The sequence below is a fragment of the Pongo pygmaeus genome, chromosome 3, assembly GCF_028885625.2.
Source record: "Pongo pygmaeus isolate AG05252 chromosome 3, NHGRI_mPonPyg2-v2.0_pri, whole genome shotgun sequence".
Classification (NCBI taxonomy): domain Eukaryota; kingdom Metazoa; phylum Chordata; class Mammalia; order Primates; family Hominidae; genus Pongo; species Pongo pygmaeus.
Window position 1 is genome coordinate 100240189 of NC_072376.2, and position 14415 is coordinate 100254603.

Below are 14415 nucleotides of genomic sequence, written 5' to 3' on the forward strand. Positions count from 1 at the left end.
TCATTACAACCTCTGCCTCCTGGCTTCAAGCCATTCTCCTACCTAAGCCTCCTGAGTACCTAGGATTACAGGCAAACACCACCACACCTGGCTAAATTTTTGTATTTTGAGTAGAGACAGGGTTTCACGATGCTGGCCAGGCAGCTGGTCTTGAACTCCTGACCTCAAGTGATCCATCCACCTTGGCCTCTCAAAGTGCTGGGATTACAGGTGTGAGCCACCATGCCCGGCCCTGATACTCAACTTTAACTGAGTGCTTTGTTTATCTGGCAATCCTACTTCTACTTGGCTTAATTTTAGCTGGACAAGAAGTGGAATGAGGTAGAAAAAAACTGTTACACAACACATACACACAAAGGAGGGCTGATATACAAAGACTTAACAGCAAGTCACACCTTGATATAAACCTGAAAACAATTTAAAATGGGAGTAAAGAAGGAAAGTAGATAGAAAGAACAAAAAGAAAAAAAATGCATTCATCTTTTAATTTATTAATTGATAGGATGTACTGAACATCTACAGAGCCAGACAATGTTCACACATTGAGCATATGAAAATGAAGAATACTGTCTTTGGGGTAATTTTAGTCTGTTAGCTACCAGTTATGAGACTTTCCATGCATCATAACATTCATTTTTTCTAACTTTTTTCTTATTATATCTTTATTCCAAAATTTGTTTCTCAAATATTCAAACCACGAATTTAAAAAATTTGGTTTTAAATAAATATATATTTTTTCCCATAAGTTATTAGGGTACAGGTGGTATTTGGTTACATGAGTAAGTTCTTTAGTGGTGATTTGTGAGATTTTGGTGTACCCATCACCCAAGCAGTATACACTGCACCATGTTTGTAGTCTTTCCCTCGCCCCCTCTCACTCTCTCCCCCAAGTCCCCAAGTCCATTGTATCATTCTTATGCCTTTGCATCCTCATGGCTTAGCTCCCACATATCAGTGAGAACATATGATATTTGGTTTTCCAATCCTGAGTTATTCCACTTAGAATAATAGTCTCCAATCTCATCCAGGTCACTGCAAATGCTGTTAATTCATTCCTTTTTATGGCTGCGTAGTATTCCATCATATATATATAGCATGGTTTCTTTATCCACTCATTGATTGATGGACATTTGGGTTGGTTCCACGATTTTGCAATTGTGAATTGTGCTGCTATAAATATACATGTGTTCAAATATGCAATGAATATACGTGTGTTCAAATAATGACTTCTTTTCCTCTGGGTAGATATCCAGTGGTGGGATTGCTGGATCAAACGGTAGCTCTACTTTTAGTTCTTCAAGGAATCTCTACACCCTTTTCCATAGTGGCTGTAGTAGTTTACATTCCCACCAGCAGTGTAGAAGCATTCCATGTTCACCACATACATGCCAACATCTACTGTTTTTTTGATTTTTTGACTTGGGCATTCTTGCAGGAGTAAGGTAGTATGGCATTGTGGTTGTGATTTGCATTTCCCTGATCATTAATGATGTTAAGCATTTTTTCATGTTTTTTAGCCATTTGTACATCTTCTTTTGAGAATTGTCTATTCATATCCTTAGCTCACTTTTTGATGGGATTATTTTTTTCTTACTGATTTGTTTCAATTCGTTGTAGATTCTGGATATTAGTCCTTTGTCAGATGTATAGATTGTGAAGATTTTCTCCTACTTCATGGCTTATCTGTTTATTCTGCTGACTGTTCTTTTTGTCGTGCAAAAGCTCTTTAGTTTAATTAGGTCCCAGCTATTTATCTTTGTTTTTATTGCATTTGCTTTTGGGTTCTTGATCATGAAATCCTTGCTTAAGCAAATATCTAAAAGTTTTTCCAATGTTATCTTCTAGAATTTTTATAGTTTCAGGTCTTAGGTTTAAGTCCTTAATCCATCTTGAGTTGATTTTTGTATAAGGTGAGAGATGAGGATCTAGTGTCATTCTCCTACATGTGGCTTGCCAATTATCCCAGGACCATTTGTTGAAAAGGGTGTCCTTTCCCCACTTTATGTTTTTTTTTTCTTTGTCAAAGATCAATTGGCTGTAAGTATTTGGTTTATTTCTGGGTTCTCTATTCTGTTCTATTGGTCTATGTGCCTATTTTTATACCAGTACCATGCTGTTTTGATGATTATGGCCTTATAGCATAGTTTGAAATCAAGTAGTGTGATGCTTCCAGATTTGATCTTTTTGCTTAGTCTTGCTTTGGCTATGTGAGCTCTTTTTTGGCTCCATATGAATATTAGAATTGTTTTTTCTAATTCTGTGAAGAATGATGGTGGTTTTTTGATGGGGATTGCATTGAATTTGTAGATTGCTTTTGGCAATATGGTCATTTTCACAATATTGATTCTACCCATCCATGAGCATGGGATGTGTCCCATTTATTTGTGTCGTCTATGATTTCTTTCAGCAGTGTTCTGTAGTTTTCCTTATAGAGGTCTTTCCACTCCTTTGTTAGGTATATTCCTAAGGTTTTTTTTTTTGTTTTCTTTTTAGCTATCGTGAAAGGGGTTGAGTTCTTGATTTGATTCTCTGCTTGATCACTGTTGGTGTATAGAAGAGCTACTGATTTGTGTACATTAATCTTGTATGCAGAAACTTTGCTGAATTCTTTTATGAGTTCTAGGAGCTTTCTGGAGGGATCCTTAGGGTTTTCAGAGTAAACAATCATATCCTCAGCAAACAGTGACAGTTAGACTTTCGCTTTACCAATTTGGATGCCCTTTATTTGTTTCTCCTAGCTCTGGCTAGGACTTCCAGTACTATGTTGAAGAGGAGTGGTGAGAGAGCTCATCCTTGTCTTGTTCCAGTTCTCAGAGGGAATGCTTTCAACTTTTCCCTATTCAGTACTATGTTGGCTGTGGGTTTGTCGTAGATGGCTTTTATTACATTAAGGTATGTCCCTTGTATGCCAATTTTGCTGAGAGATTTAATCATAAAGCGATGCTGGATTTTGTCAAATGTTTTTTCTGCATCTATTGAAATAATCATGTGGTTTTTGTTTTTAATTCTGTTTATGTGGTGTATCACATTTATTGACTTGTGTATGTTAAACCACCCCTGCATCCCTGGTATAAAACCCACTTGATCATGGTAGATTATCTTTTGGATATGTTGTTGGATTCAGTTAGCTAATATTTTGTTAAGGATTTTAGCATCTATGTTCATTAAGGATATCAGTCTGTAGTTTTCTTTTTTGGTTGTGTCCTTTCCTGGTTTTGGTATTAGGGTGGTGCTGGCTTCATGGAATAAATTAAGAAGGGCTCCTTTTTTCTCTATCTTGTGGAATAGTGTCAAAAGATTGGTACCAATTATCTGAATGTCTGGTAGAATTCTGCTGTGAATCCATCTGGTCCTGGACTGTTTTTTTTGTTGGTAATTTCTTAATTACAACGTCAATCTCGCTGATGGTTATTGGTTTGTTCAGGGTATCTAATTCTTCCTGATTTAAGCTAGGAGGGTTGTATTTTTCCAAGAATTTATCCGTCTCTTCTAGGTTTTCTAGTTTATGTGTGTAAAGGTGTTGATAGCAGTCTTGAATGATCCTTTGTATTTCAGTGGTGTCAGTTGTAATTTCTGTTTTGTTTCTTGGTGAGGTTATTTGGATTTTCTCTCTTCTTTTCTTGATTAATCTTACTAACAGTCTATCAATTTTATTTATCTTTTCAAAGAACCAGCTTTTTGTTTCATTTATCTTTTGTATTTTTTGTTTGTTTGTTTCAATTTCATTTAGTACTGCTCTGATCTTTGTTATTTCCTTTGTTCTGCTGGGCTTGGGTTTGGTTTGTTCTTGTTTTTCTATTTCCTTGAGGTGTGACCTTGGATTGTCTATTTGTGCTCTTTCAGACTTTTTGATGTAGACATATAGGGCTATGAACTTTCCTCTTAGCACTGCCTTTGCTGTGTCCCAAAGGTTTTGATAGGTTGTGTCATTATTATCCTGTTGATAGGTTGTGTCATCCTTGTCTTGTTCCAGTTCTCAGAGGGAATGCTTTCAAATAATTTTTTAACTTCCATCTTGATTTCATTTTTGACCCAATGCTCATTCAGGATCAGGTTACTTAATTTCCGTGTATTTGCATGGTTTTGAAGGTTCCTTTTGGAGTTGCTTTCCAGTTTTATTCCACTGTGGTCTGAGAGAGTGCTTGATGTAATTTCAATTTTCTTAAATTTATTGAGGCTCATTTTATGGCCTATCATATGGTCTATCTTGGAGAAATTTCCATGCACTGTTGAATAGAATGTGCATTCTGTGATTGTTGGATGAAATGTTCTGTATGTATCTGTTAAGTCCATTTGTTCCATGTTATAGTTTAAATCCATTGTTTCTTTGTTGACTTTCTGTCTTCATGACCTGTCTAGTGCTGTCAGTGGAGTATTGAAGTCCCCCACTATTATTGTTTTGCTGTCTATCTCATTTCTTAGGTCTATTAGGAATTATTTTATAAATTTGGGAGCTCCAGTGTTAGGTTCATATATGTTTAGGATTGTGGTATTTTTCTGTTAGACAAAGCCTTTTACCATTACATAGTGTCCCTCTTTGTCTCTTTTAACCACTGTTACATTAAAGTTTGTTTTGTCTAATATAAGAATAGCTACCCCTGCTCACTTTCGGTGTCCATTTGCTTGAAATGTCTTTTTCCACCCCTTTACTTTAAGTTTATGTGAGTCCTTATGTGTTAAGTGAGTCTCCTGAAGGTAGCAGATAGTTGGTTGGTGAGTTCTTATCCATTCCGCAGTTCTGTGTCTTTTAAGTGGAGCATTTAGGCCATTTACATTCAATGTTAATATTGAAATGTGAGGTACCATTGCATTCATCCTGCTCTTTGTTTCCTGTGTACTTTCGTTTTTGTTTTGTTTTGCTTTTTGCATTTGTTTTTTAACTTGTATTTTTGTTTTATAGATTCTGTGTGATTTATGCTTTAAAGAGGTTCTGTTTTGATGTGTTTCCAGGATTTGTTTCAAGATTTAGAGCTCCTTTTAGCAGTTCTTGTAGTGGTAGCTTGGTAGTGGTGAATTCTCCCAGCATTTGTTTGTCTGAAAACAATTGTATCTTTCCTCCATATATGATGCTTAGTTTTGTTGTATACAAAATTCTTGGCTCATAATTGTTTTGTTTGAGGAGGCTGAAGACAGGGCTCCAATCCCTTCTAGCTTGTAGGGTTTCTGCTGATAATTCTGCTGTTAATCTGATAGGTTTTCCTTTATAGGTTACCTGGTGCTTCTGACTCACAGCTCTTAACATTCTTTCCTTCATCTTAACTTTGGATAACCTGATGACAATGTGCTTAGGTGAAGAGCTTTTTGCAATGAATTTCCCAGGTGTTCTTTGTGCATCTTGCATTTGCAGCCTAGGTATCTAGCAAGAGTGAGGAAGTTTTCCTGTATTATTCTCCCAGTTATGTCTTCCAAGCTTTTAGAATTCTCTTCTTCCTCAGGAACGCCGATTATTCTTAGGTTTGGTGGTTTACATAATCCCAGACTTCTTGGAGCCTTTTTTTATATTTTCTTATGCTTTTTTCTTTGTCTTTGTTGGATTGGGTTAATTCGAAGACCTTGTCTTTGAGCTCTGAATTTCTTTCTTCTATTTGTTCAATAATTCTATTGCTGAGACTTTCCCGTGCATTTCACATTTCTAAAAGTGTGTCCAAAGTTTCCTGAATTTTTTTATTGTTTTTTCTTTAAACTATCTATTTCCTTGAATATTTCTCCCTTCACTTCTTGTATCATTTTTTGGATTTCCTTGCATTGGGCTTCACCATTCTCTGGTCCTCCCCTCCCCTCTAACCCCCGCCCCCACACAATTAGCTTAACTAACCTCCTGAATTTGTTTTCAGGTAAATCAGGTATTTCTTCTCGGTTTGGATCCATTGCTGGTGAACTAGTATGATTTTTGGGGGGGTGTTGAAGAGCTTTGTTTTGTCATATTACCAGTGTTGGTTTTCTGGTTCCTTCTCATTTGGGTAGGCTCTGTCAGAGGGAAAGTCTAGGGCTGAAGACTGTTGTTCAGATTCTTTTGTCTCACAAAGTGTTCCCTCTATGTAGTACTCTCCCCCTTTTCCTATGGATGTGGCTACCTGTGAACCGAACTGCAGTGATTGTTGTCTCTCTTCTGGGTCTAGCTGTCTACCCAGCTCCAAGCTGGTACTGTGGGGTGTCTGCACTGAGTCCTGTGATGTGAACCATCTATGGGTCTCTCAGCCATGGATACCAGTGCCTGTTCCAGTGGAGGTGGCAGAGAGTGCAATGGACTCTGTGGGGGTCCTTAGCTTTGGTGGTTTAATGCTCTATTTTTGTGCTGGTTAGCCTCCGGCCAAGAGGTGGAACTTTCCAGAAAGCATCAGCTGTAGTAGTGTGGAGAGGGACTGGTGGTGGGCAGGGCCCTAGAACTCCCAAGGTTATATGCCCTTTGTCTTCCACTACCAGGGTGGATAGGGAAGGACTATCAGGTGGGGGTGGGGCTAGGCATGTCTGAGCTCAGATTCTCCTTGGGCTAGTCATGCTGCCGCTGTTGTGGGGGATGGTGGATTACGGCTGCCTCTGCTGAGTCATGCAGGTTGTCAGGGAAGTGGGGGAAAGCCGACAGTCACAGGCCTCACCCAGCTCCCATGCAGACCGAAGGGCCAACCTCACTCCCACTGTGTCCCCACCAACATCCCCAAGTCTGTTTCCAGACAGAGAGTTAGATGGGCTTGAAAACCTCCCCAAGGCTATCCGCCTCCCAGATGTGAAAGAAAAGGGCTTTAGTTCTTCCCCAGCCTGTGAAGTTTGCACTCCAGATTCATGCCCTGCCCGGAGTTCTGGCCAGGAGGCTTCCTGCTCCATTCAAATTGTTATGAAGTTCAGCTAGAGAATTCCTTCTTCCTGTGAAGTTTTACCCCCTGCTCTTCTGGCCACTCTTCTGATGGATCTCTGTGGTGCCAGGCAACAATGGGCTGCTTGGGGACTCAGTGAACTCCTAGGGCCTTTTTGCTGCTTCCTCTATCCCTGTATTTCACTGGCTCTCTAACTTGACTCAGCTCCTGGTAAAATCGGAAACCTCTCCCACAAACAGAACTTCAGCTTCTCCCGTGGAGGTGTGTGTTCGGGAGAGGAGGGTTTCTCTTTCCCACTTCCACATTTGGGGCACTCACAGTATTTGAGGTGCCTCCCAGGTCCTGCAGGAGCAGTCCACGTCCTTCAGTGGGTCTGTGGCTCCTGTTGGGATTGTTGGTTTGTTCTTGCAGTCAATCTAGAGCTAAAATTCACAATGCAAGCCTCCACATGCTTCTCTGTCCAGAGCTACAATGTAGTCCTTCCTCTCAACCCGTCCGCCATGATCCTCCGTTTTTGTTATGTTTTGTTTTGTTTTGTTTTTGAGACAGAGTCTCGCTCTGTCACCTAGGCTGGAGTGCAGTAGTGCAATCTTGGCTCACGGCAACCACCATCTCCTGAGTTCAGGCGATTCTTCTGCCTCAGCCTCCTGAGTAGCTGGAATTATAGGCACCCACCACTACACCTGGCTGATTTTTGTATTTTTAGTAGAGGCAAGTTTTGCCATGTTGGCCAGGCCGTTCTCAAATTCCTAACTTCAGGTGATCCACCAGCCTCAGCCTCCCAAAGTGCTAGGATTACAGGTGTGAGCTACCATGCCTGGCCCAATTTTTCCTAACTTTTTATTTTGAAAAATGTCAGGCCTTCAGAAAGGGAAGACTAGAGCACCTATTAGACCTTTCACCTAGATTCACTCATTGTTAATATTTTGCCATATTTATGTTTTTTGGGGGTTTTTTTGAGATGGAGTCTCACTCTGTTGCCAGGCTGGAGTGCAGTGGCGTGGTCTTGGCTCACTACCAGCTCTGCCTCCTGGGTTCAAGCAATTCTCCTGCCTCAGCCTCCCAAGTAGCTAGGATTACAGGCACATGCCACCATGCCCTGCTAATTTTTGTATTTTTAGTAGAGATGGGGTTTCACCATGTTGGCCAGGCTGGTCTTGAACTCCTGACCTCATGATCTGCCCCCCTCAGCCTCACAAAGTGCTGGGATTACAGGCATGAGCCACTGTGCCCAGTGCCATATTTATGTTCTTATTTCTGTGTGCCTCTTTACATATATACATACCTATTAGACTGAGCCCCCATTGCCCACATGGCCATCTGCTCATTGTTAGCTTTCCTCCTCTCCTGCCTCCCTGCCCCACTCTCTAGCGCAGGCTTGCTGAGATCACTTACCAAGTTAACTAGAGGCACCCAGACCCATGTCTCAGTGTCTGCTTTTGAGAAAGCCTAACCTTAGGTGCTATTTCATAATTATCCAGTTTTAAAGCTGAAATCCAAGAATTTTTTCTTTTTTTTTTCCCAAGAGAAGATGCCATTTTCATCACAACATGTTTACATACTCAAGGTAGGAACTTCAACACTTTGCTCCTTCTGACCATACCCATTTGCACAAACATACGCAGTGCTCCCCTGGCCCGCTGGCAGCTCTCCATACCAGAAAGAGGAAAAGGTAGGCTGGTAAGACTCAGGCTTTCAAGTCATTTCAAAACCAATAGCAAAGTAAGACCTGAGGTGCATATAGTTTGAATTTATGTCTTTTGAATGCCTTTCAAGAGAGTTTTGAAATCAGATTAAGACATGCAGGTGGGCAAAACATGTATGTGTGCTGTTTTTAGTCATTGTTGCTGCTTTGTGGAAATGAAATGAAAATCCTGAATGATACTTGTTATTTATCCTAATGTGGCCACCTAGCCTCTTGATGACAGTACCATCTGGCTCCTAGTGAAAGGGACCCTGAGGCCCCGTAAGCCTGCAAGGGTGCTCCATACAAATAGAAGCAGGGGCAACCAGATTTCATAGTCCTGTAAGGATGGCCCAAGAAGGAAGTAAAAGACCCCTGAGCACCATAAAGCTGCAGGGGAGCCCTCATTCATACAGACAGCAGCTGGGCACCATAACCCCAGCGTGCACACCTCATATATGCAGCACAAAACCACTTACGAAAGCAACCACAAATGGCCAACACAGCCCTTACCCAATTCCTAACCAACTAGCCCACACAGTGCCTGCCAAACCAACACCCAGCACTGTCTTTCTCCAATGCAGGACAAAGACTGTGAGTCTTGGCTTTAAAAAAATGTCTCACTCAACTTTCCCGCCAAGTCTTACCTCCCAAAGTCTATCCTCTCTTGGTTGAAATGGATTTCCTTCTTGGCAGTAGAACTTCCACTCATCACTCAGTGCTTAGTCTCAGAGTCTTTTGGTTGGCATATTATTTCACATTTTTAAGCCAGTGAGAAGCCCAATCACGTGACTCATCATGCTTTCCAGGATAACCCATCTAGTTTTGAGTAACTTGGATAATTGGGGTGGGTTTCATAATCTCCACTTCTACCCAAGTGCAGACTCCCAGGACTTTCCCACTCACAACCCGTCAAGCAATTAAGTGGTCCCCGAGCAGCAGTGTGGTTGGTAACAGGGTTACGAAGCTCCTGAATGCAGCTGCTAGGTTCACACACCACACTTCCATAGATTCAGCCAGTAGGGGGACCATGAAGTCAAATACAGTCAGACATTTTATTATGTACACAAAAAACATAAGGACCACCTGTATGGTGTCAGCTCCCTGCATCCCTAATTCCATAGAATGACACTGAATAGAGAGGCCAGATGACAGATGGCACAGGTGGTAGGTCGTTCTGCTGCTGAGGAGTCAGCTCTAACCCTTAGCCAAATAGATGTACTCACAAAGAAGTCTGCAGTTGAACCCTAAGGGAGCAAGGTCAAAAGTCCTGTGCTCAACTGAAACTAAAGAGACGAATGAGAAATGGCCTTGTGGTCATCTTCCACAAGATAGGGAGGTGGGTGGGAACTGCCCATGGCATCTCTTCACCAGCTTGCTTATCCTCTCCTGTTCCAGGAGAAATTGCAGGGTACTTTGCCAAGACTCAGGTTGTACTGCAGTCAATTCGGGTCCCATATGTAATCCATAAAGACATGGTCGGTATGGAGTTGTGCAAGGTTGTCAGGAAGTTGCAGCAGAGCAGCTCCTCTGAATACCTCTTCCAGATCTCAAAGTTTGGGAAGCATTGAGTGTCCTGGATGGTTCAGAAGAAGGCTGGCCACACAGGAGTGCAGACTGGCTAAAAAAAGCTTTTAATGCATCGAAGAGGGTGACTCTTACAAGATAATTCATGGTAGACATGCAGGCCCTCACCAGGCAGTGGTGTGCTCAATGGCTGCTCACCCACTGTGTGGGTGGATGGTCTGTAGGTATCAGTGTGGCCACAGTGTAACTGCTTCTCAAAGATGACTCTGCCCTTTTCCCAGGATCACCCTATATCTTGTCCTCTCATTTCAAGTCCTTCTTACCTCCTTCAACACGATGACTCAATCAATATCCTCTGCAGCTGGTGGCAGACAGGATAGCAGAGGGGACCCATCTTTAATCTGTGAGGGTCACTAAATATCCCTCTCCTTTTCAGTTTATTATTGTGTCATAAATTCTATACCCTGCATCCTTCATAGTTGGCCATGTTGATTTTCTACCACGCTTTCTTTAACCAAAAAGGTAAAACAAACAATACTTTTGCAAAACTAAAGCTTTAGCTTTCAAAATGATTGTTTCTGATGTGGGCTTCAAGAGTCTATTTCAGCAGTAAGAAAACAAATGTTGACTTTCTTTTCATTTGGATCCTTTCTGTCAAAAACTCCAATCCTTCTCCAGGCAAAGTGAATCTCTTTGAATGATGAGGAGAACAAATAGTGGAAGTGTGAGAAAGGCAGAAAAGCATACACACTTTTTTCCTTTTCTTTTGAAAAGGAAAATCTAAAGTAAAGAAACATGAGTCTCGGGTTAAAAAAAAAGAATCAACATGAATTGAAAGTAAACCATGAAGCAACTACTTGGACATTTTGTTTAACCACGTACAGTGTAGGACATATTTTCTGCCCTAGCTCTTTAAAATACTTAGTGGGTTAGAAACTCATTAACTTGATTTGTTGGTTGAAGAATAAAGGTTCTCATGCAAATTACATTCTGTTATATCCTGGTCTTTCTCAGGAGGCTTCTCCCTTGTAACTCATGGTTCCCAGGGTCCAGGAAGATAAGACCACCATTAATATGTCCAGAATTCATCTTATCTCTTTTTAAAATACAAATTCCGCCCTCAATATTTTAGTAAGGGGTCAGCAAGCTTTCACTAAAAAGCAAAAGTCAGCAAACTTCTTTTTTAAAAGACCAGATAGAAAGTATTCTTGGCTTTGCAAGCTATATGGTTTCTGTCACAATTACTCAACTCTGACACTGTAGTGAAAGCAGCCATAGACAATTCGTAAACAAATGAACATGACCGTGTTTCAATAAAACTTTATCTGCCAAAACAGGTGATGAGTCAGATTTGGCCCACAGGCCATAGTTCACTGATCCCCTTTTAGATAATTGTATAAACTATGATCATTTTAAAAATGTTGTTGTCATTAATCACTTAAGAGATAAACTGTATCTTTTTCTCTTTTCTTTGTGTTTTGTTTTGTTTGTTTGTTTGTTTTCAATTTGAAGCTTTGTCCTTTGCTTCAAACTCTGTTTAAAAACTCAGGAACATTTCTGATGTTTGATAGAGCAACCTGTGGATTTTCTCCTTTCTGCAGCTACATATTTATGTATTATTTTTATTTTTTGAGACAGGGTCTTGCTCTGTCACCCAGGCTGGAGTGCAGTGTTGCAATCACAGCTCACTGCAGGCTCGACCTCCCAGGCTCAGGTGATCCTCCTGCCTCAGCGGCCCCAAGAGCTGGGACTACAGGTATGTGCCACCACACCAGGGTAATTTTTGTATTTTTTAGTAGACGAGGTTTTGCGATGCTGCTGAAGCTAGTCTCCATCTCTGGCTCAAGCAATCCATCCTCTGCAGCTATTTGATAAGATGTTTCTGACAGTTCCAGGACCTAGGCACAGCAAGAAGTATTATCTTTGATAAATAATATCTAAAGGTAACTTTTTCACTATACGGTCTTTCAAAATTCTATAACAAGAATGATCAGGTATGTCTCACCACTTAGCCAGCTGAGGGGAAGCTTGATCTTTGTTCTAGCTGTAGGTTAGTTCTGTAAAATCAACAGTGCAACCATTACTCCTGCTACATAAAATGGGCCATGATCAAACCCAGTACACCAAACATTCTGAGAATAACTGTCAGTGAATGCCCAATACCTGAATTGCACCCAGGGCATGTCTTAGGCACACTGTGTTCTCCAAAAATGACTGAAACATTATCTCCCATTCCTCAAGCTATTCTGCAATGTGAGGCTGCCACTTCTCCATCAAGGTGTGAGGCCTATTTCTGTACCTGCTTCAATCTGACAGCTTTGACTAACAAGTGGAGAGTAACTGTGCAACAGTCCCAGGCTTAGGCCACAAAACTAGCCTGTCAATCTCTGCTTTCAATTTACATGGAAACTTTTATTCTTAGACCAACAAATCCAGTTAATTAATTTTTAACCGACTATCTTTTTTTCTTCAACTTTTAAGGTCTGTACATGTGCAGGATGTGCGGGTTTGTTAACGTAGGTAAATGTGTGCCATGGTGATTTACTGCACAGATCATCCTATCACCTAGCTATCAAGCCCAGCATGCATTAGCTATTATTCCTGATACTCTCCCTCCCCCAGCCCCCACCTCCAACAGGCCCCAGTGTGTGTTTTTCCCCTCCCTGTGTCCATGTGTTCCCATTATTCAACTCCCACTTATAAGTGAGAACATGCAGTATTTGGTTTTCTGTTCCTGCACTGGTTTGCTGGGGATCATGGCTTCTGGCTCCATCGATGTCCCTCCAAAGGACATGATCTCGTTCTTTTTTATGGCTGCATAGTATTCCACGGTGTATACGTGCCACATTTTCTTTATCCAGTATATCATTGATGGGCATTTTTATCATTTTCTTTATCCAGTGTATCATTGATGGGCATTCATTTCATGTCTTTGCTGTTGTGAATAGTGCTGCAATAAACATACATGTGCGTGTTACTTTATAATAGAATGCTTTATATTCTTTATATTCTTTTTTTTTTGAGACAGAGTCTTACTCTGTCATCAGGCTGGGGTGCAGTGCCACGATCTCCACTCACTACAACGTCCGCCTCCCGGGTTCAAGGGATTCTCCTGCCTCAGCCTCCCAAGTAGCTGGGACTATAGGTGTGCACCACCACACCCAGCATTTTTTTTTTTTTTTTTTGCTAGAGATGGGGTTTCAACATGTTGGCCAGGATGGTCTCAATCTCTTGACCTCATGCTCTGCTACATTCCTTTGGGTATATACCCAGTAATGGGATTGCGGGGTCAAGTGGTATTTCTGCCTCTGGGTCTTTGAGGAATTGCCACACTGTCTTCCACAATGGTTAACTAATTTATACTCCCACCAACAGTATAAAAGCATTCCTTTTTATCTGCAGCCTCGCCAACATCTGTTGTTTTTTTGACTTTTTAATAACAGTCATTGTGACGTGTGAGATGGTAACTCATTGTGGTTTTGATTTGCATTTCTGTAATGATCAGTGGGGATGTTGAGCTTTTTTTCATATATTTGCTGACCACATGTATGTCTTCTTTTCTGAAGTGTCTAATCATGTTCTTTCCCCACTTTTAATGGGGCTTTTGGTTTTTGTTTTTTTCTTGTAAATTTGTTTAAGTTTCTTGTAGACTCTGGATACTTGACCTTTGTCAGATGGATAGATTGCAAAAATTTTTTCCCATTCCGTGGGTCATCTATTCACTCAGATGATAGATTCTTTTGCTGTGAAGAAGCTCTTTAGTTTAATTAGATCCCATTTCTGACTGAGTATTTTAAATCCTGAGCTACCATATAGGAAGTCCAGCCTATTCTGCAGGAGAGAGTGATTGTGTGGAGAAGCACTGTGGCATATCGGATGTGCGGCTCAGTCAAGTTTTGGGATGACTTTTGCACCCCATCTCTGACTGTGCCATTTGAGAAATCCCAAGTGAGAATCACGCAGCTGAGCCAAGTCAACACACAGAACCTTGAGAGAAAACAGTGAATTTGTATTTCAAACTGCTAAAAGTTTTAAGGTGGTATGTTTACAGCAACAGATAACTGGAACAGGAACTGACAAGCATAGAGAAAATCTGGGTTGGTGAGAATTAAGGAATTCATGAAAAAAGAGATAAAATAAAATGATAACACAATGCAGATAAACATGAAGTTAAAAATAAGCTGAAAAGACGATATACACCCTAATTTGGTAAGAAAATATTAATACATGTTCAATACAATGAATAGCTAGCTCGTAAAAGTCTTCATGTTCTGTATCCTGAGAAGAAGATTCTTGGTCTTGAAAAACAAAACAGCAACCTCTGAAAAAGACTATTATGAGGGTAAGAGATATTTTCCTCTTGAGGTCACACAACAAAGTTTTGCAGCCACT